The sequence below is a fragment of the Anabrus simplex genome, chromosome 2 (genome assembly GCF_040414725.1).
Source record: "Anabrus simplex isolate iqAnaSimp1 chromosome 2, ASM4041472v1, whole genome shotgun sequence".
NCBI classification, from domain to species: domain Eukaryota; kingdom Metazoa; phylum Arthropoda; class Insecta; order Orthoptera; family Tettigoniidae; genus Anabrus; species Anabrus simplex.
This window is the reverse complement of record NC_090266.1, coordinates 199,703,792-199,730,464: the sequence shown is the minus strand read 5'-3', so window position 1 is coordinate 199,730,464 and position 26,673 is coordinate 199,703,792. Positions and strand designations below refer to the sequence as shown.

General features: G+C 39.7%; 1 protein-coding gene across 1 annotated transcript in view; it reads left to right on the top strand.

Annotated features, from left to right (window-relative positions):
• Positions 1–26,673, top strand: part of LOC136864007 (vacuolar protein sorting-associated protein 4) — a 212,515-nt gene that overhangs the window by 123,527 nt on the left and 62,315 nt on the right. The window lies entirely within an intron of this gene.

The following is a 26,673-nucleotide window of genomic DNA, read 5'->3' as shown; positions in this document are numbered from 1 at the left end:
GGCCCCCTCCTTAAGGCTGTTCATCCTGAGCTGCTCCAGATACAGCGCCAGACAATTCAAAGGGACAACCATCATCTTCCCTTGGGCAGACTGCTGGATCCTTTAGACAATATTGTTGATCCTAGTGACAACACTGTATGGGCCATCTCATGGCGACTGAAGCTTCGGTGATCTTCCTCTTTTCTGCACAGGTTGGTACAACCAAACCTGGCCGGTCACATTCCTGGAAGCCTGCAAAGTTCGCCAGCAGGTCATAGGTCATAGTGAGCTCTCATCCTGTTACTGGCCACACTCAGACTTTGTTAGACATAGTCATGGATGTCATCAAGCCAGTCCACCAACTCCCACATGTAGCCCTTTGACTGTTGCTGATCTGCTGCTGATTCAAACATCGGGTCGCATGGCTAGCAAAGCTCCCTACGGAAGACCATGTTGTCAGATGTCATGCTCGTCTACTCGTGGGTGAACACGACAGGTCATAAGGAAGAATGAGACCGTCTTGTCCCATTCCCTCTGGTGTGCTGAGAGACCACCTTCGTCAGAAGCTCCTCGATGGTCTTTACAAAATGCTCCACCATGCCGTCAGTCTGGATGGAAGTCCACCTATTCCTATACCCCTTTTGATAGTGATCAACGGTCAATAAGAACCATAATGAAATTTATTTCTTATGCGGAGGTGTTGCACATCTGGTACACCCTCATAACATCTTTCCTTTTATGAACCCAGTAGTAGTTTTGTCATACACAGTCTAGAATCGTGTTAACTCCCAGATGGCTGGCTCTTTTCTCATACTTCTGGGGATTATCAACTGGGGAACTTCCTTTCTGCCGTTGGTTGACTCCCGCACGCGGGTCCACAGAGATGTCCACCGGGCCCATTATGTCTTATAGGCTGGGCTGCGTTTGACAATGTCTCTCCATTCTGGTCACTGTCCCAACTCAGCATCCCTCAGAACCTGCACGATGCTATCATCCTCCAGCTACTCCCTTTTCAGAGCAGTTTGATCCCAGTGGCCCTCATGGCCTGGATGTCCACAGTCCACCTGCCTCTCGACCTTCTGGTAGTGGGCACAGTTCTCGGGGAATGGTCTTCGGTGTTGCAGTGTTATCTTCCTTGACGGTGTTCAGCACTCAATTCGAACTCCTGTAGGCATTGTATCCCCTCAAGGTTACGGAAGCTCAGAAGCCATGTCAGGACAGAGTGGTCGGTGTGTTGATCGAATGGTTGCACATACAGGTACTTGTGGGACTGCTCCAGTGTCTTCATGATAGCCAGTAATTCCCGAAACATCATGTGGTAGTCCCGCTTGGCTTTGGTCAGCATTTTGCTGTAGTATGTGATCACATTCTCTTGGCTGTCCAGCACCTGTGACAGCACCCCACCAATCCCCACAACACTGGTGTCGGTCCCCAGCCCTGGGATATCTCGGGACAGGCGCCATTCACAGGGACTCCTTCAGTGTATGGAAGGCAATCTCTGCCTCTGATGACTATTGGAATGGCCTTCTCTCTTCGGTGAGCCATGTGAGTGGCCTTGAGAGGCTGGCAATGCCAGCTCTAAACTTGCGGTAGTAGGAAGGTCCTGTCCTTTGATATCAACTAATCCCTGATGGGTTCTAACTTCTCAGGATCTGTGACTACTCCTTCTGATGACACAATATGCCTGGCCCAGGTAGTGTACTTTGTTCTGGAGTAGTTGGCATTTTCCATGGTTCAGCATCAGGTGCAGGTGAACCCTTTGAAGTCTCTGGAACACTTCCCTGAACAAGTACCCCACTATAATTATATAATTCAGATATACGAGGCAGGTATCTTTCATTAGCCTTCATAGAATGCACACCATCAGTCACACGAAGTTCGCTAGCACATTACATAGTACATTACATCGCCCTTGGCCAGTAGAGAAGGCAGTCTTCTCCTTATCCTCTGGATACAGTGTCACTTGCCAGTACCCTGGCTCAAGGACCAAGGTTGAAATCAAGGGCTCCAGATAACTTGTCCAGTGTGTTGTCTATCAAGGGTAACAGAAAGCAGTCCTCCGTGGTGATGTCATTCAACTTCGATGCAGAAGTGGAACTTGCCATTCTCCTCCTTCACCGGGACCATGGGCTATTTAACTCCTTGATGACTCCCCACTGCTTCACGTCATTCAGCATTTGGTTGATATGTACATTTTTCTCCAGCGGTACCCTGCATGATGATTGCTGGAATGGAATGGCATTGCTGATTTTGATGTCCGACCTCTTGTATTCACTTCCTGAGCTGCGCTGCCTCCGGGTATTTCCATGCATCGGAGATAATCTTCCGGAGCTTGTTCGTACTGTCGTCTGCTTCTGGGGCCTGTGCGACTTCATCGTCCGCTGGCACAATGCCTGTGGCGGGCTTGAACGTCCCAAGCTTGGTGCTGCAGTGTATCCTCTGATCCCATTACATGGAATTCAGTATTCGCACTGGCACACAGCTCCATGCTGAGTTGAGTGTCCTGGCCAGGTAGAGTCCTTATTCGATAGTTGTCTGTCCCAGTTTCACCAGCACTCTGTATCACCTCACTGTAGGCGGGTATCACCTCTTCGCTGGGAAGCGTTAGTTTAGATACTTTAGGGTATGTTCCTGGGCATCGGAGCTTTATCTCTTATCTGCTGAAGCACAACACATGTCGCTCCTCATCAACACTCGCCCGTGGTGCATCGAGGCCCAAAATAACCTCATGTGTGATGTCAGCGACGAAGGCCCAGAATTGTGGGCGTCGCTACAGCATCAGGTTGAGTAGCGCCTCCTTCGGGACAGAAACGGTGTCTCCTGAAGCTGTTTGCTGCATGTGGCGGGGGGTTTGGCTCCCTCTCCAGCTGTCCCTCTGCACTGCCTGGCCTGGTGATGGTTAATGTCACCTCCATGTCTATAGTGACCAGGCACGACCTGCCCCTGAGCCACCTGTCTGCAATCAATTTGCCATTGCTCCTCTTAGTGGCCATGATTAGTTTGAAGTGAGGAGATGGTAGTTATGGCGCTGACAAGCTCCTAACTTTGTTGGCCCTTACTAGTTTCCTGTTCGGGGGCCGCCCCCACATGGCAGTTCCTCTGCACGTGTCCATGTTAACTGCTGTTCCAACAGGTGATCTCGTGGAGGTCTCGTGGCATATGCTATACGTCGCTTTGCTCTTACTTAATATTTAATACTTTATTAACGGTAATACCATTTTACATAACAGTAGAGAAGAATAAACAAAACAAAACACACTAAAAAGAAAGTTCAATGGAGTATAAGTAGAAAAATATGTACAGAAATATACACAGGTTATATTACAAGTAATCACAGGAAAGTAATAGTCAAATTTGGAGATTATGTAAGTGATTTCTCAATTTTGACAATGAGTAGTTAAATATATCAATATCCAGTTTGTTTAGAGATCTTGACATTCGTTCAATTGGCCCATTGAATGTGTAGTTAGTTCTATGCCACTTTGTAGACAATGTATTCTTGGACCTTGTGCATCTGTCTGGTACATGTACATTAATTTTTGCAAGGAGTCGTGGACAATTCACCAAGGAATGAAGCAATTTAAAAATGAAGAGTGTATCCAATAATTCACGGCGTTGTGACAGGCTATGCATATTTAAGGACTGTTGTAAGGATGTATAATCAACATTATCATATGAGAATCCTGCTCTAAATGAATATAAACGAAGAAATTTGTTGTACTGAATCTAATCTATGGATAAAGGTCTGATGAGAAGGGTTCCAAACAGGTGTACAGTATTCTAGTACAGCAATCGATAGGTAGCTAAGTTTGAAAATTTTCTAGAATATCTAGTAATGCAACCCAATCTTTGAAATGCTTTCTTACAAATATTTTCAATATGTTCATTAACACATTGGAGACGCCGCTCGTAGAAACTACGGGCGCGCTAATTCATTGCTGCTGACGGAGCTCGGAGAAACTACGGGCACTACTTCACTGTAGCCAAAAAACTGTAGCTGCCGTTTCAGCGAGCTGTGACTTCACTAGGATACTGTTGAATGCTTCTTTAGGCATAATATATACTAGTTATGAGCATAAGTCGAGAGCTCTTCTTTCAAGGCATTGATAGCACAGTCACATTCCTACATAACCTAAGGCTGCATCATCGTTGACTCTCAGCTGTGAAATGGGCGGAAAAGTACGTACGGTACATGCGGACAAGAAGTGTGTGTATTTGAGAGGTAGGCTTGTTTGTGTAATTCTTGTGAATATTTAGCATGTCTAATTCAAGTGTACGAAATTTCGACAACGAATCCGTAATGGATGTGCTTATGGTAGACACGACTTCTGGAAATGAGGATGAGAATAACAATTACACACTAAGTAAACATGATGATTTTGGCGCTTCAGGCTAGTAAATGCAGTAAATGAGCTAATTTCAAATTGGTGTGAAGTGTAACGTAGTTTTATATCGCTTCCTTGAAGTGCGTTCAGTAATACTGTTTTATACCGCTTCCAAAAAATGTGGGTGTACCTGCCGCAACTCGATGCAACCCCGTCGTCAAACAAAGAACAGTGGGAATGCAAATTCCTGGTTGTAAACAAGGATATCTGTGCAAATTGTCCAATTAGGTTAGAATTTGTATTAGTGTGTTTCAGTAGATGTGCCCACAAAGTCAAATTTCGAAATATTAACCAAACTGGCATCCATTGCTGCATCAGATTTTTTTCTCGTTTGTAAAACATATTATATTGGTAAATTTATATTTAAAAATGGCTGCACTACTATGATATTAAAACATATTTTTGTGTAGAAGAAAGTGTGATCTTTCTATGCATTCCAAAAGATGTTATTATCATGGCTTACCCTAGCAATGAAAAATTTTCAGAAACCATTAAAAATCCTGCAATTTCTGGAAGGTAGCACATTCAAATATGGCCGTCTCCAATGTGTTAAATGATAGGTTATAACTGAATAAAACACCAAGGTCATTAACTTGTGAAACAGGAGTTAGAATGTTATTATTAAATTTGTACTGAAATGATATTTTCTTCTTGTTTTTAAAAAACGATATTATTTTACATTTCTCATGATTACGTTTCAACCCCTTTTGAATGCAATACTTTTCCAGATGATGTAAATCTTCTTGAAGTTTTAAACAATCAAGTGGACAATTAATTTGCATAAAAAAATTTGCATCGTCAGCAAATAAAAGCAATTCAGAATTCTTAAGTATATTTTTAATGTCATTTATGTAGAGAGTAAAAAGTAAGGGCACAAGGTGAGACCCTTGAGGAACTCCACTGGTAACAATAATAGGTGCAGAAAAATGATTCCTTATTTTAACGATATGCAGGCGATTTTTAAGATACGATTCAAATCCTGAGAGGAGAGGCCCATTAATTCCGTAGCCTGTTAGTTTTTGCAGCAAGATATCGTGGTTGACAGTGTCAAAAGCTTTTGAGAAGTCTGTATAAATGCAGTCCACTTGGGAGTGGTTCTCTATTGCATCCAAGAGGAACTGATAGAATAAAAGAAGATTGCTACAGGTTGACCGTCCTGGAAAGAATCCATGTTGCTCATCAATGATGATGTTTCTAAAGAGAGGTGTGATTTTGTCAAGAATTATTGAGTCAGAAATTTTGGAAATATGAGAAGAAATTATAACTGGTCTATATTGTTTTATGTCAGTTTTATCACCATTTTTGAAAACTGGACTAACAAATCCTTTCTTCCATTCCTCTGGAAAAACGCCTTGGTTTAATGATAAGTTGAACAGATAAGAGTGCTTCACATAAAATAAATGAGCAGTACTTGAGCAGGTACCTTGAAACACCATCAGGCCCGACAGTTTTCTTTAATTCCAGAGATATCAGTTTGTTGTAAATTTCTGCCTTACTAATGTTTATAACTGATAGATTGACAGAGAAAGGATAATTATGACATACTACTACTACTATTCTGATAAGAAGAATAAACGGATGAAAAGTGGTTAGCAAAAAGACTGACAATATTTTCTCCAGTATCAGCTGTAACTTCATTAAGATGCATTGTTGAAGGAATATTATTACATGACCTTTTAGAACTTAGATATTGCCAGAATTTCTGTGGATTGGAAGTAATACTTCGTTCACAGTTGGAGACATTCATTGTATAGCAAGATTTAGATTCAGACTTGCATTCATTTCTTATTTTCGAGAAATGCTGATAATCACTATTGAGACCTGATATTTTGTATCGCTTGTGTGCTTTCTTCTTTTCAGTAATCAGGGACTTCAATTTATGATTAAACCACTTCGGGAATTTGGGAGTCTTAAAATTCCGTATAGGGATGTAAAGTTCCATGCCATAATGTAGTACTGAATAGAAGATTTCTACTGCTTTATCAATTGATACATTTTGAAACATCTCCTCCGAGCTGAACTGTGACAGATAATTATTTAGTCCATTATAGTCACCATTTAAAAAGTCAAAATAAAAACTATCAAAAGGCAAGGAATTGTATAGCTCATTTATAGGTAAAGAAATCTGTAATGCTGGGTGATGTCTATCGAGGGGGACAATGCTTTCATTAATAAAATTTACTTCAATGGAACTGGAGTTACTGAAAACCAAATCAAAAAGTGATTTAGAAAATTTGGGATAGCATTAAACTGATTTAAACAGAGATAAGAAAAAGTGTCTATAACTAAACTGGACTACATAGTGGGGTTACCTACTGACATAAGGCCAGAAGATGTTTCTTCATTTACTATCCAATTAAGATGTGGTAGATTGTAGTCACCAACAATGAGCAATAAATGGTTGTCAAGATTTGACATAATTTTTTCAACAGCACTGCAATGTTCGAAATATTTTTGGACAGGAGACTTGGGTGGAATGTATACAGCACCAATGATTAATTTTGTGGTGTTAAAAGTCAGGGACACAAACAACTGTTCAACTGTGTTAATGCACGGTATCAGAGTAGGTTTAAAGCTCTTGTTAATACAGATCATTAACCCCCCCCATGGGATGCCTTCGTACTCGTTAAAGAAGACCTATCGCATCTGAAAATTGAATACATTTCGAGTCCAAGTTCCACATCACTAATTTCATCATTTAAGTTTGTTTCGGTTAATACCATGAAGTCATAGTCAGCTAAACATGAAGAAATTTTAAGTTCAGTTAGTTTGCTTCAAAGTCCATTTACATTTTGATAGTATCCTCTAAAGTGTTCAACTAACCTTGGTGCTTTCTTAGTATCTTGGATGTCATTTTCCACAATAGGCCTACTAGTAGATATTTTTGTTCATACAGGTTCATTGATTTTAGTGATGTGATAAGAATCTAACCTAGTCTGTGTACCTTGCACATTAACACTATTCCCCAATACAGTTTTAAAAGAACCTAACCTATATAGACTACCATGAGTATTAATACCATTCCTCGATTCTAGCATGACAGACCGACCTATATCGGTCACTTTATCTAGTTTTTTAGAGGAATGGGATCAGGTACACATTCCATATCTTGAATTGAATTAGCAAACTCTATTATACTATTTACAACATACCTTTTTCCCAACCTATTTAGGTGCAGACCATGCCAGGTATAAAATCATCTTCCCAAATGACTTATATCTACATATTTTACATTCTTGATGTGCCTACATATTTTCAGAAGTTCTTCATTGATCTTGTTTACCTCCTTGTTAACACAAGACCATGTCGGAAGATCATGTCTGTGAGGAACAGAAAATACCACAGCATTGGTGTGATGTAACTCCTGTAGTCTCGATCTGAGGGAAGAGATCATTCCTCTTGCATTATTTCTTCCCACGTCGTTAGTCCCTGCTAAATAAATTTTCAACTTTCAGAGGTTATGTCATTAAAATTTGCACCAGGCTTAATCACAGCAGAAACATCATGCTTACTGTTTCTAATAAGTTCTGTAGCAATATTCCTCCCCTGCCTATTGGCAAAAAGTCTTATCTTCACAGATTTCTGCGAGGTTTTGCAAATTGGTTTTACAAGATTCTTATTACATTCACTTCGACATTCCAAAAAATTTACTTCAGTGTTGTTACCTGCAGATTCATGAGTATCACTTCCAAGGGGTTCAAACCTATTCTTTACCGAGCTCGATAGCTCCAGTCTCTTAAGTGTGGCCAGTATCCAGTATTCGGGAGATAGTAGGTTCGAACCCCACTGTCGGCAGCCCTGAAAATGGTTTTCCGTGGTTTCCCATTTTCACACCAGGCAAATGCTGGGGCTGTACCTTAATTAAGGCCACGGCCGCTTCCTTCCCAGTCCTAGCCCTTTCCTGTCCCATCGTTGTCATAAGACCTATCTGTGTCGGTGCGACGTAAAGCAACTAGCAAAAAAAATTTAAAAAAATAAAAAACCTATTCTTTAAAACTGGAAAGTGACAATCGTCCAGTATCTGCTTTCTGAAACCCGCGGATTTTACCGGCACCGATTCCCATCGTCTACAGTTTTTAGGCCTAATTGTTTCACTTTGCACAGGTTCATAAATCAAATCCAACTCGAGCTCTAAACCGTTTGAATACTTACTCTCCATCACATGAATCTTTTCTTTAAGTACGTCATTTTCAGCTTTAAGTTCCTCAATGTCATTTCGCAGAATATTTATAATTTCCAACGCATTTTCATACTCTCTATTTTTAGATTTCGAGCCGCCCTCACCGATAACAACATTCGCAACGCACTGTTCACAAAACCAGTCTTCATTTGCATTAATTTTTTCCTCCCTGGGCCTGTTTCCGCACTTAAAATGCCACCAACGCACAAATCACACAGGATGCCGTTTTTTACTATTTTATGGCATTTACCGCACTTAACATCAAGTTTTACACTTATTTTCTTGGGAGTAGACATAACCATGTTCACATTACCGGACGCCATCTTGCCATCTGAGGGAACCTCTGGTGCTGTTGTTGCCCTTGACTGCTCCTATCCTCAATGACGGTGCTGTGGTCCCCTTCACTGTCTCCATCTTCAGGGCTTTCGTCAGGGCTCCCCTGAATTTATGCTCCCCGCCAAGCATCAACTTTCGACTGATCTCTGCATTGCAGAACCTATCAATGAAGGTGTAGGCTGCCTTGCACTGGATGTGATCAAGGGTTAGCCCATACAGAGCCTTGTGGGCTAGGCGCTCGACCTTGGTGGTGAATTCCTGCACTGTTTCATTGGCGTGCCGGGTCCTTTTCCTTAGCGGCCAGATGGTAGTCATCATAATGCCCTTCGAAAACTCTCACGATCTCGACGTAGGTGTCACATGGCCGGACATTGTGTAGTATCTCCACTGCTTACCCTTGTAGTCCAGTGATCTGGTGTACAGCTCTTTCTTCTGATTTTCACTCGTTTTCATGAAAGGACTCAAAGTGATTCTGGAACGTTCTGTGGAAAGTGGTCATGCTCTTAAATTGGTGTTTCACCTTCATGCTGAAGCTGCCATCGCTACTGGTAGGCTTTGCTCGGGTCCTCATGGCTGTCACCTTCCACTTAGGCCACTCACATCCTCCCTCAGGTATCGCATTCCAGATTCACAACGTAGGGTATTGCTATTTCAGTTATGTTCTGTATGAAGTCACACGTTATTGTTTTTCAAGAGACTTAAACTGTCCACATTTCAATTCCCTCAATTCCAATAGTTCACTAATGAGTTGGTCTGGTTGGTTGTAAGTTCACTAACGAGTTGGTCCTGGTTGGATGCAAGTTCAGTTTTAATTTGGTCTTGGCCAGATGTGAGTTCACCTGTAATCATACTTTTGAGTTGGCAGAGCTTATTTGGAAGAGCCTGGAAGTGTTCGGCATCCATTTTGCCCATTCCTTAATACTTTCTGAGATCTCTCTGTTCCTAATATTCTAAAAAAGAAAAATGTCTGCTTTCCCTCTTACTGAAGTTGATCAAAAACCAGTATCTCATTTCTGCAAATGGAATATTTCGAAGGTTTCATCAGATTTCTTATACCACGAACCTACTATGCTGGTGTAGCAGGGAGAGTTGATACTCCCACGTGGCGCGTCTCAGGTGGCGGATAGGGGGTCCTAACTGGCTTGCCAGCGGACTTGAGGGAAATAAAAAAAATAAAAAGAACCACCCAGAGACACCCCCCCACTCCAGTCTCACTCCCCCAGTAGCCGCTCCCTGTACCCCTTCAAACTTCCCCTCCGCAGCCACAAGCAGCAGCTCTAGACAAACACGCAACAGTACTCGACGTGCTGCCGTGTAATGCACAACAGTGTCAACATGTAGAGTAAGTACAACACCCACTCTTTTACCTCTAACAAAAAACCTAATAGACGCAACTTCTCACACACTTCGTTTCTACGTACAGATAAATACGGCCTACAACATAAAAGGAAGAAGCCTTCACACTATCTTTCAAAATCAAGATATCAAGTATTGTAAAACAAATTGACACTTGATAAAATTATACAACACCAAATTAAGGAGCACGTCGCTAAAACAAATTTTTATTCTTACAAAATGCATTTTACTATCAACTCAGCATTAGTATACATTATGAATCTTGTACATATATATTGAATATGCCTCGAATTGAATACTAGACAGCTACCCAATTCTTCAAAAACAGTGTCCAAATCACTTCAAGACGCTGATACTACCAGCAGAGGAACACGGTGAAACAAACAATATAGTTATTACAAGAATAAACCCTCGAAATGTTTTAATCAATTAACCATAAGTTTTAACGCAAAATAGTGGACACTTCAAGAATACTACTATCAGTGCATACATAGCATTGCAAGTTTCAATTTTTACGCTGATCAAAACAACAAAAACATTTGCAAATGACATGTCCTTTTATACTACATAACCCTTTTACAATCCAAGAAGAGGGGATTTATTTTACTATTTTAATTGTATCATTTGTTTTAGACGGTCGGTTGAATTGGACAATTGTCACGACTGTACAACATTTTCCATTGTGGTTTTGCAAGATATCAAGTGATTCCTCTGGGGCATATTTCCATAGTTCTGCTACTACTGAGTCTTCACCCGGCGCTTTGTTATTTTTGAGACGGGCAATGTGGCGCTTGATTTCATCTCTGTCGGGTGGTCTGGCATCTGGGTACCTGAGTAAGGGTTCCTTGGTCTCAATGGCGCTTTGCGGTTTAGAGCAATTAAGTAAATTCTTGAAGTAATCTGCCAGAATGCTGCAATTTTCTTCATTTGACGTCGCCAGTGTGCCGTCCTTTCGCTCAAAGCATAGAGATGGTGGTTTATAGCCAGTGAGTTTGCATTTGAAGGCTCTGTAGTACTCTCTGCTTTCATTCTTCCTAAGGTTTTGTTCTATCTTTTCAATTAGAGATTTTTCGTATTTACGTTTCTTAGTTCTGAACACCCTAGCTGCTTGGGCACGTTGGGTTTTGTAGGTTTCCCAATCATTTTCTGATTTCGTTGAGTAGTACTGTTTCCATGCATTGAGTCTTTCTTGAAGGACTGATTCGCAGGTACCATTCCACCAGGCATGCTTTTTGCTTCTCTTGATTTCTGCAACGTCTTTGGCAGCCTCAACAAGGAGACTTTTGGCGTTGTTAAAGTCACAGTCATTTGGTCTAGCCTTCTCCTGGAACTCCTCGACCCTTTGCCGAAGTTTATCGTTGTCGAAGCGTGTGATCTGTTTGGTTGTCTTCCTTGTGTTTGCAGGAATTGGTTTGAATTTGATAAGAGACATATAATGATCTGAGGCCACATTGATGCCTTTCTTTACCTTCACATTCATAATCTCAGGGCTGTTTCTCCTGGAGATTGCAACGTGATCAATTTGGAACTCTCCGAGAGCTTGGACGGGAGAACGCCAAGTCATTTGCTTTCTGGGTAGATGGCGAAAGTGGGTCAACATGACCTGCAGGTTGTGATTTTCGCAAATGGACACCAGTCTTTTGCCGTTAGGATTGGTTCTTTTGTGAGCAGGGTAATTTCCTATAACTTTCTTGTACTTCTGTTCACGACCTAGTTGGGCATTGAAGTCACCCAAAAGAAGCTTGACATGGTGTTTTGGGATTTTGTTTAATTTTTCATCCAGTAGGTCCCAGAAATTATCAGCTTCGTCTGGATCAGACTTGTTCTTATCGTTTGTAGGAGCATGTGCGTTAACTAGGGCGTAGGTTTTGTTCGCGCATTTAATTGTGAGTATAGACAATCTGTCATTCACAGGTTCGAAATTTGCAACCGATTTAAGGATCTTGGTTCTAACAGCAAACGCGGTTCCAAGCATCACAGCTCCATTGAGGATTCCTCTTTGCGCTTTGCTCTTGAAAAATCGGTAGCCTTCGGATTCAAAAATCTCTTCATCTGGGTACCTTGGTTCCTGTAGGGCCATTATGGATATCTGATTTTCGTGAAGAGCTTTGGTGAGGGTTTTCAGCTTGCCAGTTTGTGCAAGTGAATTTATGTTGAAAGTTGCTAGAAAGGTTTTAGATTTAGGCCTGAGTTTTTGACTCTTCGGGGTACACCGAGACGCTCTGACTCGTCTCTTGTATGATGTCGAGTCTCCCCCAGAATCCGAATGAGACTCGTGCGCCGTGGCATTCACGACGAGGGATTTATCCAAAGATTTACCCCCTGGGGTATGTTTCTTGAAATGTTGTGCCATCATGCTTTTTGACTTTGCTTTGGACGGGTACCCATCCTTTTACAACTAGGGTTGTTAGCCCTAGAGGTTACCTCAAGATGTTTTCTGGCTTCTGATCATTTACCAGTCTTCACCGTAACCCTGGCAAGGGACCAGTTTTTTTTTTCACGGTGGTATTTTATTACCCTACTACCTTCTGACTCTGCTGGCGGCAGAGCCAGCGAGCTTCCCCAATTCCAATGGGACGCGCCCAATGGAGGTAACCGGTAAATCCCCACACGGGTATTATTATTATTATTATTATTATTATTATTATTATTATTATTATTATTATTATTATTATTATTATTATTATATTTGCCTTTATTTGTAGTAGCAAAGTTAGGACTCATGGTCCTCTCTTACACTTAACCACACTTGTGCATCTGAGAGCAATATTCATATTCTTATCTTAAAACTACCATTAGAAACTATGAAACAAAATAACATAAACTCTATAAATATTCTTAGTCATGTCTTAAAACAATTGTTACAAATTAAAAGTTGAATGACACAAAATACCATAAGCACAGTAAACGTACATTCATACACACATTCACTCTACCAGATTCATTCAGCCTGGCGGCACACATCGAGGAGATGCTCATGGCAAGACAACTTGAAGGAATTTAAGGATTTTATGGCTCTAATGTTGTGGGGGAGAGAATTGCATATTGTAGCTCCATTTGCAACAAAGGAATGGCTAAATGCTGCTGACCTGCTGAGAGGGATAGCAAGTGTACTGCCGGAGCGTGTGTTATGCTGGTGGAAAGAGGATAGGAAATTGAGTTGTGAAGATAAGTAGTATGGGATATTCTCTTTTAATATTCGAAAGATTAATACTGCCACGTGGAGGTTTCTATATTGTTCAAATTTTAGAAGGGAAAGTTGTCGATAATAAGGGGTAACATGAACATAATAGCGTAAGGAAAAGATAAATCTAATACATGAGTTCATAGCACGTTGTAATCGGTTTAGTTGTTCTCTCGTGGCATCAATTAGTACTATGTCACAGTAGGAAAATATAGAGAGGATAAGAGTATTTATAAGCCTAATTCTCATGTTTAGTGGCAGCATATTTTGATGATATTTTAGTGGGTGAACGGACACGTCACAGTAGGAAAATATAGGGAGGATAAGAGTATTTATAAGCCTAATTCTCATGTTTAGTGGCAGCATATTTTGGTGATATTTTAGTGGGTGAACGGACGCATACACTTTTCTACAGATATTTGTAATGTGCTCTCCCCAGTTAAGATTCTCGTTTATAATTACACCAAGATTTCTTACCAAGTTTTTGTACGGAATAATTTTACCAGATAAAGTTAGTGGAGGAATGTTTTTGTTTTTTGCCGCACTGATTTGTTTCGTCTGCCCAACAATAATAGCTTTAGATTTTGATGGATTAATTAAAATACAGTTTTCATGAGCGTATGCACAGGTATTATTTAAGTCAGAGTTCATATAACTTATTGCTTGATTGATGTCTGAAATTTTGGAATGATAATAGATCTGTAGTTCGTCAGCATACAGGTGGTATTTACAGTGTCTTAGCCGTGTCGATATATTGTTAATATAGATAACAAAGATAAGTGGTCGAAGTACAGAGCCTTGTGGTACCCCTGAATATTTCATTACCCATTCGGATGACCTATTCTGAAGAATTACGCGCTGTTTTCGTTCCGTAAGATATGAGAGAAAGAATTCTAGAGCTTTCTGTCCAAGGTGAAGCGATTTCAATTTAGCAACCAGTACGTCTATAGTTACTGTGTCAAAAGCGCTGCTAAAATCGAGAAGTGTAAGTAACGTCACCTGCCTTTCGTCCATAGCACGTCTCATGTCGTCTGTAACTTTCAGCAGGACAGTGGCCATACTGTGTCCCTTTTTGAAACCCGATTGTAAAGGGTCAGGTAGTTTGTATTTATTTAAATAGTCGGTTAATTGCACGTGTACTATGCGTTCAAGAGGCTTGGAGAGAGATGAAAGTATGCAAACAGGATTTATAATGGCATTTTTCCACATTTTTGGAAAGAGGCCACTTGTGAGGCACGTCTTGTATATATGAGTAATGGCGGGAAGAATAATGTCAGTGATGTGTTTGTATTATGAATATGGGTATTTCATCAGGTCCTACAGCAGATGATGTGATTGATAATACCTCGCGTTTCACGTCAATCTCTGTGTCTTCGTGAAATTCAAAGAATGGCCTATTTGGTGGTGGCTGGTTCAGAAGAGATTTTAAAGTCTGTGATATTGTGTGTATTTCCGGTTTAATTTTTATTTCAGAAAAATGAGCATTCAATCTCTCCAGAGAGATGTCGGGATTACATGGCTGGGGCAAAGCTTTCCCAATTCTAATGGAACAAAATTGTTTCCAAGTGTTTGACACATTTAAATTTCCAGCCAGGTGATTGTAAAAAGAAAATTTCTTATTTCGAATTATTACTTTAATTCTATTCCTAAGTGTCCGATACTGTTCAAGCGCACTGGAAGAGTGTGTGCGTCTGTAGAGCTGGTGTAACGCGTCTCGGCAAGACATCATTTGTTTAATGTCATCCGTCAGCCATGGAGGCGGAGGTCGGGAGACTTTGGCCATACGCTTAGGTGCATGTTTATCAAGGAGACCAAGTATGTGAACTTAAAGTTTCAACTTTCTTATCGATACCGTTTTGTATTTTTTACGTCATCCCAAGGACTGTTCAAGGCGTCAACTCTCAGATGATCTAAGTTTATATGTTTAATGTCCCTGAATGTGATGTATCTGGACTTATATTTCAGTACTTTGAGCGAGTAAGACAAGTACAGTATATTAAGTCATGTGTCGATATGCTAGGGGTAGGAATTTGCACATGTTATACTATTTTCTGTGGGTTGTTAGTGACCATTAAGTCAATTAGTGCATGTGAAGATGAGGTGTGATTTGTCGGTTTTAGTGGAAGTATTGTCATGTCACGTCTGGAAAATACTTAAGAGTTGCTTTGTATCTCCAGCCTCTTCCAGTAAATTAGTATTGAAGTCTCCAAATATTAAAATATGTTCATAAGCAGGTGATAGTCTCTGCAGGATGTCTTCAATGTCTGAAAGGTGACCTACCCGTGGTGGCCGATAAACAACTCCTATTAGGGCTTTAACTGTTGTCACAGTGATCTCGGCAAAATTGAACTCAGGTCTCGGGTCAGCACAGTGGGCAGATGTGCATACGATTTTACATTTAATATCATCTCTAACAGTACAAGGCTACTCCTCCACCTCTTTTATCTGTTCGGTCATGCCTGTAAATATTATAGCCCGTTACGTGTACCATACTACTAGGGATAGTTGCGCGTAACCAGCTCTCACTGATGCAAGCTACGTGTACATTGCTGTTTTCAAGGAGAGCTGTTAGCTCCTCATGGTGAGCTGGTAGGGATTGAGAATTTAAATGAATGCAGTTCCAATGAACGTGCGTTGGCCTGAAATACTTTCACTAATGAGCTCTGGCAGCGGGGTGTCTCCGTTCTCGGATAGGAGAGGTTAGGGGTAGGGGGACAGTCAGGTCCACAGCTGGCAGTGCTTATAACAGTACTCATCACACAAAGCAGAATACCAAGTAGAATACATGCTTCTTACCTGCGTATTTCCTCTGATATCGCGCCGACTTTTCATGCACTCAGTCACATTCACACTCAATAATAAAACACTATAATACAAACTTAAACTAATCCACATTGTCGTTACTTCACACTGTTTCACCCCCTAGCTGCTTGAATAACATTGTTAAGGTCAGCTCGTGTGGTCACTTGAATTTTCTTCCCATCGGACCTTAGAACAATGATACGTCCATCCTTAGTCCATACAGATTTCTGACCGAAGTGGTCACGCGCGGCGTTTAGTATGTCCTTTCTCGTTGCTGTTAGCGATTCTGTTATCAGCATACCCGATCCCTTCAGCGATTTCTTTGCACGCCAGATACGGTCACATTCGTGATATTGCGTGAACTTTATTACGATGGGCCGTTTCCCTCCCGTCACTACCTCAGCTGTAGTTCTCCTTGGTTTCCCAATCCTGTGACAGCGATCTAAATTGTCCAATGTCGAGTCTATCCCTAGGTGGGATTTCACGACACCGAATACCTTATCATAGACGTCCTCGTTCAGAGCTTCTGCCACCCCGTGGAGTAATAGGCAGTTTCTCCTGCTGTACTGCTCTGCTTCGTCGATTAGGTCATCCTGTTTGGAGATCTGGTTATGCATTTCGGTAAGTTCAGACTTCACCTCCTTGAGCTCCTCGGTGACAGCAGCTCTGAAAGACTGGAACTCAAGGGTGAGTGCATCTAGGGAAACATCGCCGGGGTTGGTATCACTGTTGTTGGCGGCGCGCGTTGCCTTCTCACAGCGAGCTTGGATGTTGTTTAGCTTTTCTTCGAATGAAGAAATCTGCTTGTTCAATGACTTTCGAGACATTGTGAATGAATGTATGTAATCACTGAGTGTTATTTTGTTATGTAACTTGATCTAGTACACACGAATTGTAGTTAAACTTGCTGATTTGCTAGGTGGTTTACGGAGCTCTCTCACATGCACTTCTTCACTGCCGCCATCTTTATTTATTAATTTATTTTTTTTGGTTCAAGGTTGATGTTTGTGGGTTACTGTAGTCCCGTCCTAATTCGTGAACCATGGGCAACGGCTCAGTGGCCTAGTAAGTGGTCCTGAGAGTCGGGATACCAGTTGCTATGGAATGGGAGTGGGCATCTCGGACATATTCTGAGTCGTGGCCCTCCTTGTGCTCAGGCGGATAGGACTATACAATTCACCGGTGGTCCATAACCCGTTAGAGGAGAGATCCTCACTTGGACTATGTGCAAGTAGGGTAGCATCCTGCTTCATGAATTTACTGAGCTCAGAACATTTTAAGCAAGCCTCGGACTTATGGGAGTAATGGAGTCCCACTCCCATTTGACAGGCGAGGGACTCCTTGGAAACAACTTGGCGAACAAAATGGAATTCGATGGGGAGCTATCAATATTAATGGGGCTTATGGAAGAAAGAAAGTAGAACTGGCTGAGTCAGCAAAGAGGATGCATCTGGATGTGCTAAGAGTAAGTGATATTCAGGTAAGGGGAGATAACGAGGAAGAAGTAGGAGATTATAAAGTGTACTTAACAGGTGTTAGAAAGGGAAGGGCAGAGTCTGGGGTAGGGCTCTCTATCAGGAATACAATTGCACGCAACATAGTTTCTGTTAGGCATGTAAATGAGCAAATGATGTGGGTAGATTTGTCAGTTGGAGGAATTAGGACAAGAATTGTGTCCGTGTATTCACCATGTTAAGGTGCAGATGAGGATGAAGTTGACAAGTTTTATGAAGCATTGAGTGACATCGTGGCTAGGGTCAACAGCAAGGATAGAATAGTGCTAATGGTTGATTTCAATGCGAGAGCTGGGAATATAACTGAAGGATATGAAAGGGTGATTGGTAAATGTGGGGAAGATATGGAAGCTAATGGGAATGGGAAGCGTTTGCTGGACTTCTATGCTAGTATGGGTTTAGCTGTTACGAATACATTCTTCAAGCATAAGGCTATTCACCGCCACACATGGGAGGCTAGGGGTACCAGATCCATAATAGACTATATCTTAACAGACTTTGAATTCAGGAAATCAGGAATGTACGAGTTTTTCGCGGATTTTTCGATGATACAGACCACTATCTGATCTGTAGTGAACTAAGTATCTCTAGGCCTAGGGTAGAGAAAGTGAAATCTGTCTGCAAACGAATAAGGGTAGAAAATCTCCAGGACGAGGAAATTAGACAGAAGTACATGGATATGATTAGTGAGAAGTTTCGAACAGTAGACAGTAAGCAGGTTCAGGATATAGAAAGTTAATGGGTGGCATACAGGGATGCTGTAGTAGAAACAGCAAGGGAATGCCTAGGAACAACTGTGTGTAAAGATGGGAAAAGGCGAACATCTTGGTGGAATGATGAAGTGAGAGCAGCCTGTAAACGTAAAAAGAAGGCTTATCAGAAATGGCTCCAAACAAGGGCCGAGACAGACAGGGATTGGTACGTAGATGAAAGAAACAGAGCAAAACAAATAGTTGTTGAATCCAAAAAGAAGTCGTGGGAAGATTTTGGTAATAACCTGGAAAGGCTAGGTCAAGCAGCAGGGAAACCTTTCTGGACAGTAATAAAGAATCTTTAGGAAGGGAGGGATAAAGGAAATGAACAGTCTTTTGAGTAATTCAGGTGAACTCATAATAGATCCCAGGGAATCACTGGAGAGATGGAGGGAATATTTTGAACATCTTCTCAACGTTAAAGGAAATCATCCTGGTGGTGTTTCAAACAGCCAAGCCCATGGGGAGGAGGAAAATGATGTTGGTGAAATTATGCTTGAGGAAGTGGAAAGGATGGTAAATAAACTCCATTGTCATAAGGCAGCAGGAATAGATGAAATTAGACCAGAAATGGTGAAGTATAGTGGGAAGGCAGGGATGAAATGGCTTCATAGAGTAGTAAAATTAGCGTGGAGTGTTGGTCAGGTACCTTCAGATTGGACAAAAGCAGTAATTGCACCTATCTATAAGCAAGGGAACAGGAAGGATTGCAACAACTATCGAGGTATCTCATTGATTAGTATACCAGGCAAAGTATTCACTGGCATCTTGGAAGGGAGGGTGCGATCAGTCGTTGAGAGGAAGTTGGATGAAAACCAGTGTGGTTTCAGACCACAGAGAGGCTGTCAGGATCAGATTTTCAGTATGCGCCAGGTAATTGAAAAATGCTACGAGAGGAATAGGCAGTTGTGTTCATGTTTCGTAGATCTAGAGAAAGCATATGACAGGGTACCGAGGGAAGAGATGTTCACTATACTGGGGGACTATGGAATTAAAGGTTAGATTATTAAAATCAATCAAAGGCATTTATGTTGACAATTGGGCTTCAGTGAGAATTGATGGTAGACTGAGTTCTTGGTTCAGGGTACTTACAGGGGTTAGACAGGGCTGTAATCTTTCACCTTTGCTGTTCGTAGTTTACATGGATCATCTGCTGAAAGGTATAAAATGGCAGTGAGGGATTCAGTTAGGTGGAAATGTAGTAAGCAGTTTGGCCTATGCTGACGACTTGGTCTTAATGGCAGATTGTGCCGAAAACCTGCAGTCTAATATCTTGGAACTTGAAAATAGGTGCAATGAGTATGGTATGAAAATTAGCCTTTCAAAGACTAAATTGATGTCAGAAGGTAAGAAATTCAACAGAATTGAATGTCAGATTGGTGATACAAAGCTAGATCAGGTCGATAATTTCAAGTATTTAGGTTGTGTGTTCTCCCAGGATGGTAATATAGTAAGTGAGATTGAATCAAGATGTAGTAAAGCTAATGCAGTGAGCTCGCAGTTGCGATCAGCATTGTTCTGTAAGAAGGATGTCAGCTCCTAGATGAAACTATCTTTACATCGGTCTATTTTCAAACCAACTTTGCTTTATGGGAGCGAAAGCTGGGTGGACTCAGGATATCTTATTCATAAGTTACAAGTAACAGACAATGGCAGGAGGGTACTCGGAATGAGGAGATAAAGCCTAATTTAGGAATGAACTCGATGGATGAAGCTGTACGCATAAACCGGCTTTGGTGGTGGGGTCATGTGAGGCGAATGGAGGAGGATAGGTTACCTGGGAGAATAATGGGCTCTGCTATGGAGGGTGAGAGAAGTAGAGGGAGACCAAGACGACGATGGTTAGACTCGGTTTCTACCGATTTGAAGATACGAGGTATAGAACTAAATGAGGCCACAACACTAGTTGCGAATCGAGGATTGTGGCGACGTTTAGTAAATTCAGAGGCTTGCAGACTGAACGCTGAAAGGCATAACAGTCTATAATGTTAATTTATTTATTTATTTATTTATTTATTTTTATTTATTTATTTATTTTATTTTATTTTGAACATAACAAGTCATAAGTCCCAATTACAATGTTCACGGCAATTGTTACTTAGACTTTAAAAGGACAAATAAAAAACAAAAACAATACATAACTAGAATAATCTTAAAACTTAATTCCTCTGACACACAAGTCACATTACTAAAAAAGAAATAATTATGGTTAATATAACTAATATTACATTACAGTACTAATACAATCAAATTAATTAAAATTAGATAATATTTAAAACAACTCTTTTAACAGGATTTCCACTTCGAATGTAATACATTTAAAAAACATGGTTTACATCATTTATACTAGTTTTCCTTTTTTTTTTTTTTTTAAAGAATCTTCATAATCTATTAAATTATGTTCAGAAGTACAGTGTTACATGTCGAAATGAATATACCTTCGGTCATACTAAAAATATCATCATAGGGATGAATATTATTGTAGAGTCGCATTGCGCTGTTAATTGGGGGAGTTGATATGTATTTCAGTCTTAGCCTTTGATAGAAAGAATATATTTCTAGGACGACTTAGTTTATGTGGCACATAAAATGTTATTGACTTCAATATGTTTGAATCATCAATTACAGAATAAATTATTTTATACAGGAAAGTCAAATCTTTGCAACTTCGTCTGTGGCGCAAGCTATTCTCACCATATTCCTGCAGTGTACCTGAATAATTTATGAAGGCTAGATAATTTTGTGCGATTTTGTAAGTCATGAATTTTAAAAACTTGTTTTGAGTACTCTCGATAAGATTGATAATTTTTGTGGTCATTGGCTTCCAAACAATTGAGCTATACTCAAGTCTGGACCTTACAAATGAGTTAAACAAGGTTAATAGTGTCTTTGGACGAAATGATAATGAATTCCATATAATAAAGCTTAACATTTTAAGAGCATTATTCGTAATTTTTTAAATATAGTCGTTGAATCTTAAATCTTCATTGAATGTTACTCCTAAATCCATTTTCGTCTTGACACGAGTTAATGTGTCAGCATCCATTGCGTAGTTTTATTTAATCTTCTGTTTCTTCCAAATAAATGTCATGGCTACACATTTACCTATATTAAAAATTAACTTATTCTGTTTGCTCCAGTCTACAAGAGAATCTAAATTGTTTTGAAGTAGTTGACAATCAGATACTGTTTTAATAGATTTGTATATTTTAATATCATCAGCAAAAATAATAATTTCAGATGATGTTATAGTTTCCGGTATGTCATTAACAAAGATTAGAAATAGCAAAGGCCCCAAGTTAGAACCTTTGTGGAACTCCAGAATTCACATCAAATTTGGAAGATATATATGACCTTTGTAACTTACAACCTGAGTTCTATCCTTTAAATACGATACCAATAAGTTTTATAATGTAGTAGAAAATCCAAAGGAAGAAAAATTATTTATTAATCAATCATGATTAACCTTCTAAAAACCTTTTTGAAAATCCGTGAAAATTACATCAACCTGAGCATAATCATCTAAACTAGCGGATACATATTCAGTAAAGTTGCAAAGATTTGTTTCGATGGATCTTCTCGCCATGAATCCATGTTGTCTTGGTGAGATACTATTTCTAACATGATCATAAATTTGTTTGTACAATATAATTTCAAAAATTTTGGCTGGGGCACAAACAATAGTAACAGGTCTATAATTACTGAACAATTTTATATCTCCAGTTTTATATACAGGAGTAACCTTGGTATGTTTCCACAAGTCAGGGAATATCTCTGTTTTTACAATTAGGTTGAAGAGAATGGTTAAAGGATATACTTACACTTCTCTACAACCTTTCAAAATATATGGGGGAATGTCATCAGGTCCTACTGATTTCTTCAGTTTTAGGTGGTCAATTGCTTTAAGGACTTCTTTTATAGTTATATATCTGTATATTAAGTACACTTATTTCGTTTAATTGATCATTATTCCTAAATTCCAAGTTATATTTAGACTTTTCCTGAGAGTATATAGTTTTGAAATAGTCTGCAAATCCATTAGCTATGTCATCTGGTGATTCTAACAGACAACCCTGAAATACAAACTGTGGGTTATTTTTTAAGCATCTCCTCATATTATTAATAAATTTCCAGAATACATTACAATCATTACTCAAGTTATTTTCAATCTTCTGGAGGTATTGTTTGTATGCAGTAGTTATATCTCTTTTTATTTTTGTTCTGAGAGTTTTAAATATATATATATATATATATATGCAATACTCAGAATTTTTCTTCTTTCTATTTTTTTCTTTTAATTTAATATTACTTATAATATCCTTTGTAAACTAGATGGGCTATTTTTTCTTGTAGCTTTTCGTTTTTGGAACACATTGATCCAATACAGCATACATTTTATCACAGAAAAGTTGTGTGGCTAAGTTAACATCTCTGCATCTTTAATATTAATCCAATCTGTTTCCTTCAACAGACTGTAAAGTTTCTTAAAATCTGCCTTTGTGAAATTATACCTTCTCTGATGATTTTCTTTTCTCCTATTTCGGTTAACTTTAAGTATTATCTGAAGAGGAGGAGGATACCCATCTTTTGGAATGATTGGATCAATTTCCTCAACAATACGTATGCCTAATAAATTCGTTAACACAAGATCAAGTGTCTTATTAGTACTATTCTGTACATTGTTAACAGAATGGCGATTCGAAAAATGTAAGACCCTGCTTCATTCTTGACTTATATTACTTCCTTTGTTCAAATCATATGTACTGTCAACTATTTCAGAGATATTAAAGTCACCAACTATAATAATGTTATTTCCAAGTAAATTAATATATTGTTCTTGCTTACTAAAAAATTCTAAGTAGGCATCTAAATGTGAATTTGGGGGAAAGTAAACTGTGCAGATATAGTACTTGTTATTGTTGAAAGTAAATTTAACCCATACTGACTCAGTATTTGAGTCTAATGAATGAACCCTTTCTCGATTAAATGTTGCCTTAACACCAATGAGGACTCCACCGCCATCTTTTTTGCAACTAGTTATGGCATTCCTGTCCTTACAAAATATAGTATACCTATTATCAAATAGTTCAGAATCATGTAAAGTATCATTCAGCGAAGTCTCAGTCAGACATATTATATCAAAATTATTAGATTATATACCTGTATATAAAGTATGCGTTTTAGATCTTAATCCACGTACGTTTTGATAATAAATTATAAATTCATTATCTAACAAACTCATTACACAATATGAATAGTGTTCTTGAATTTTCTGATGTCTTCTTCACAGGCGATATTGACAACTGGTGAATTGTCACTTTGTCTCATGAAGATTCGACCATTCCTTGTCCAAAGATGCTTCACATTAGATGACCAGCGAAGTTGATGACATTGAACCAGAAGCCGCTTCCTGGTAGGGCAAAGGCTCTCGTTGATATAAACGGGATTGTTGTAGGTGAATCCCAAGTCCAAAGTCGACAGATTCCTTTTCACGCAGCGTTTCCTCAGCAGTTCATCTTTATGTTCTCTCGGACAGAATTTGACAGTGATAGTATTAGACGATGGATAGTTAGGGTTACTTGAGAGCCTATGACATGCATCAGTATCCTCTTCATTAATATTTATGTCCAGAGATCTTCCCACAGCCTTCACTAAATGCACTGTATTTTCATTAGCTTGTGTTGGAATGCCATGAATCTCTATTGTATTTACCCTCGAGTACTGTTAAGTCTTCAATGCGCTGTTTTAACTCCAGATTTTCTTTCTTGAGTTTTATGTTCTCATCTTTCAAACTCGATTATCCCTAGGGCCTCTTGTAACACCTTATTATATTCTTGTTGCTGTGTGATACTGTGGTCCAACTTTCCATGACGTACTTCTATGAATTTACCTAGATCATGCTCAAGTTCTTTCTGAGAATTCTTGACCGATCCACTTCCCTGTTTCATTTCCACAAGTTCATACTTCATTTCTCCAAGAGCTGTTTCTAAGGATTTCTGGGTCTTCTTCATGGTTATTATATTTGCCTGTATCTCACTTAGTTTACTCATCATCAATTTTATTGAAAAAAAAGAGTTGTATTACTACAACTCTCTCTTTCAGATTGGTTACTATCCACAGTGCCAGCAATATACCTCTCATGCCCGATTGGTGGGAGACTGTTACTTTTGTCAGTGCAACTGTCACATGTCCAACAAGCAGCTGTACTTCCTAAACCGTCAATGTCCTCTTTTTGTAAATTTAGACACTTTGTATGAAATGCTTTATCACATACACCACACGTAATCCTGTTAGTTTTGTCTGACCTACTAGATGTTTTATTTTTACAGATATTGCACGAATCCATTGTTAGGTGAGGTTAAGTCACTGAGCTCCGACAATACAGACTGGCGACACGGAGATGATGGAGCTTGTAATGTTTACTATTCTTTGAGATTGACAGCAACTGGTTATATAAATACTCTTTGCACAGATTTCATTCGTGGCTACACTGGTTTAAGTTCAGGCACCACATCAGCTTTAGGGCTTTAACCCAAGTCACTTTGTAGCACATTGTACAGAAATGTAAGGAATTCCTGTTCACAGAGAAATATGGCTAGGAGATTTTTAGGGGATTTTCCATGCACTGTGTAGTGTCATCAAGCACAATACAGCATCTTTGCATCGCATTGCACAAAATTGTTCTCATTTATAGATCTAATAACAAGTTGGAACTGAAGTACCTGGAAATTCATGACAACATACAGTCATAGGAGCATCCATGGCCTATAATTTACCATTTTGTTTTCTCAGCAGGCTTTACTCTGAGATTAGACATGTGTTACACCTCTCGCTGTTCAAATGGCACTGATTGTGTGGCATGTGACTCTGTGGCTGACACAATTCCTGCAGCCGCTTGGTCAGCGTATAATTCAATGACCTAATAACTACTGAACAAGTTGGCCATGCGGTTAGGGGCTCGTAGTTGTGAGCTTGTATTCGGGAGATAGTCTGTTCGAACCCCACTGTCGGCAGCCCTGAAGATGATTTTCCGTGGTTTCCCATTTTCACACCAGGCAAATGCTGGGACTGTACCTAAATTAAGGCCATGGCCGACTTCTTCCCCACTCCTAGCCTTTTCCTGTCCTGTTGTCGCCATAAGCCCTATCTGTGTCAGTGCAACATAAAACCAATTGTAAAAAGAAAAAATCCTAATAACTAACCCATCCCTGACAATATATACCTTTCAGAAGGGAATCCATCTGTATGGTAAAAATAAAACTACCATCTTATTGTACTCTTGCAAACAGTTAAGTCCTCTCCACTAAAGAACCACAAAGGAATGAGAATTTGCATTTTCTTGTGAGGAAATGCTTTTATGAAATATAAAAAAGATGATTATGTGTAAATCATCTTCACCTCTATCAGCTGCAACAGTGCTGTTCCACTATCTAGTATATATTTCAAAACCATCATAAGCTAGCCTGGAGACTGTTGCATTTCCCCATATTTAGAAGAATACAGTATGTTGTGGGCTGTGAAGCAACAGCCTTTAATTCTCTCTCCACTATTTTATAGCCTCATCATTTTGCTTGTATGCTGATGAATTACATCAGTTCATTGCTCCAGTTGGTTATTTAATGTTAGTAACGTCAGGCAAGGGAAAGAGTAAATATCTTCTTTTCTCTTACATCTGCCGGGTTGAGGCGCTGGCCGTCTGACCCCATCGTGGCAGTTCCGGTGGTATTTGAAAGTGCTCAAATATATAAGCCTCGTGTTGCTAGATTTACTGGCACATAAAAGAACTCCTACATTATTTAATTCTGGCACCTCGGTGTCTCTGAAACCCGTTTAAAAAATTAGCTAGTGGGGCGTAAAAACAAATAACATTATTATTCTCGTACATCTTTAGCTACATTTGCACAATTTCAGAGATTGCAGTAAATCAACATTTTTATTCCTGATTGCGAATTTGTGGTAGATGTGTGTGTATGTTCAGTCCTCAGCCCGAAGGCTGTTTGGATCCTTAACGGCTCCGCCATCAGCTGTCATAGATGGCCTAGGCATCACTGAAGAGGCATACTAGGGAAATTAGGAGTGAGGTAGTTTCTTCACTGAGCCAGAAGCTGTTATTACATATCAGTCTGCCAAGCCCACTGAAATGCATGCAACAACCGACCCTATGAGCAACATTTTCACACCAGTC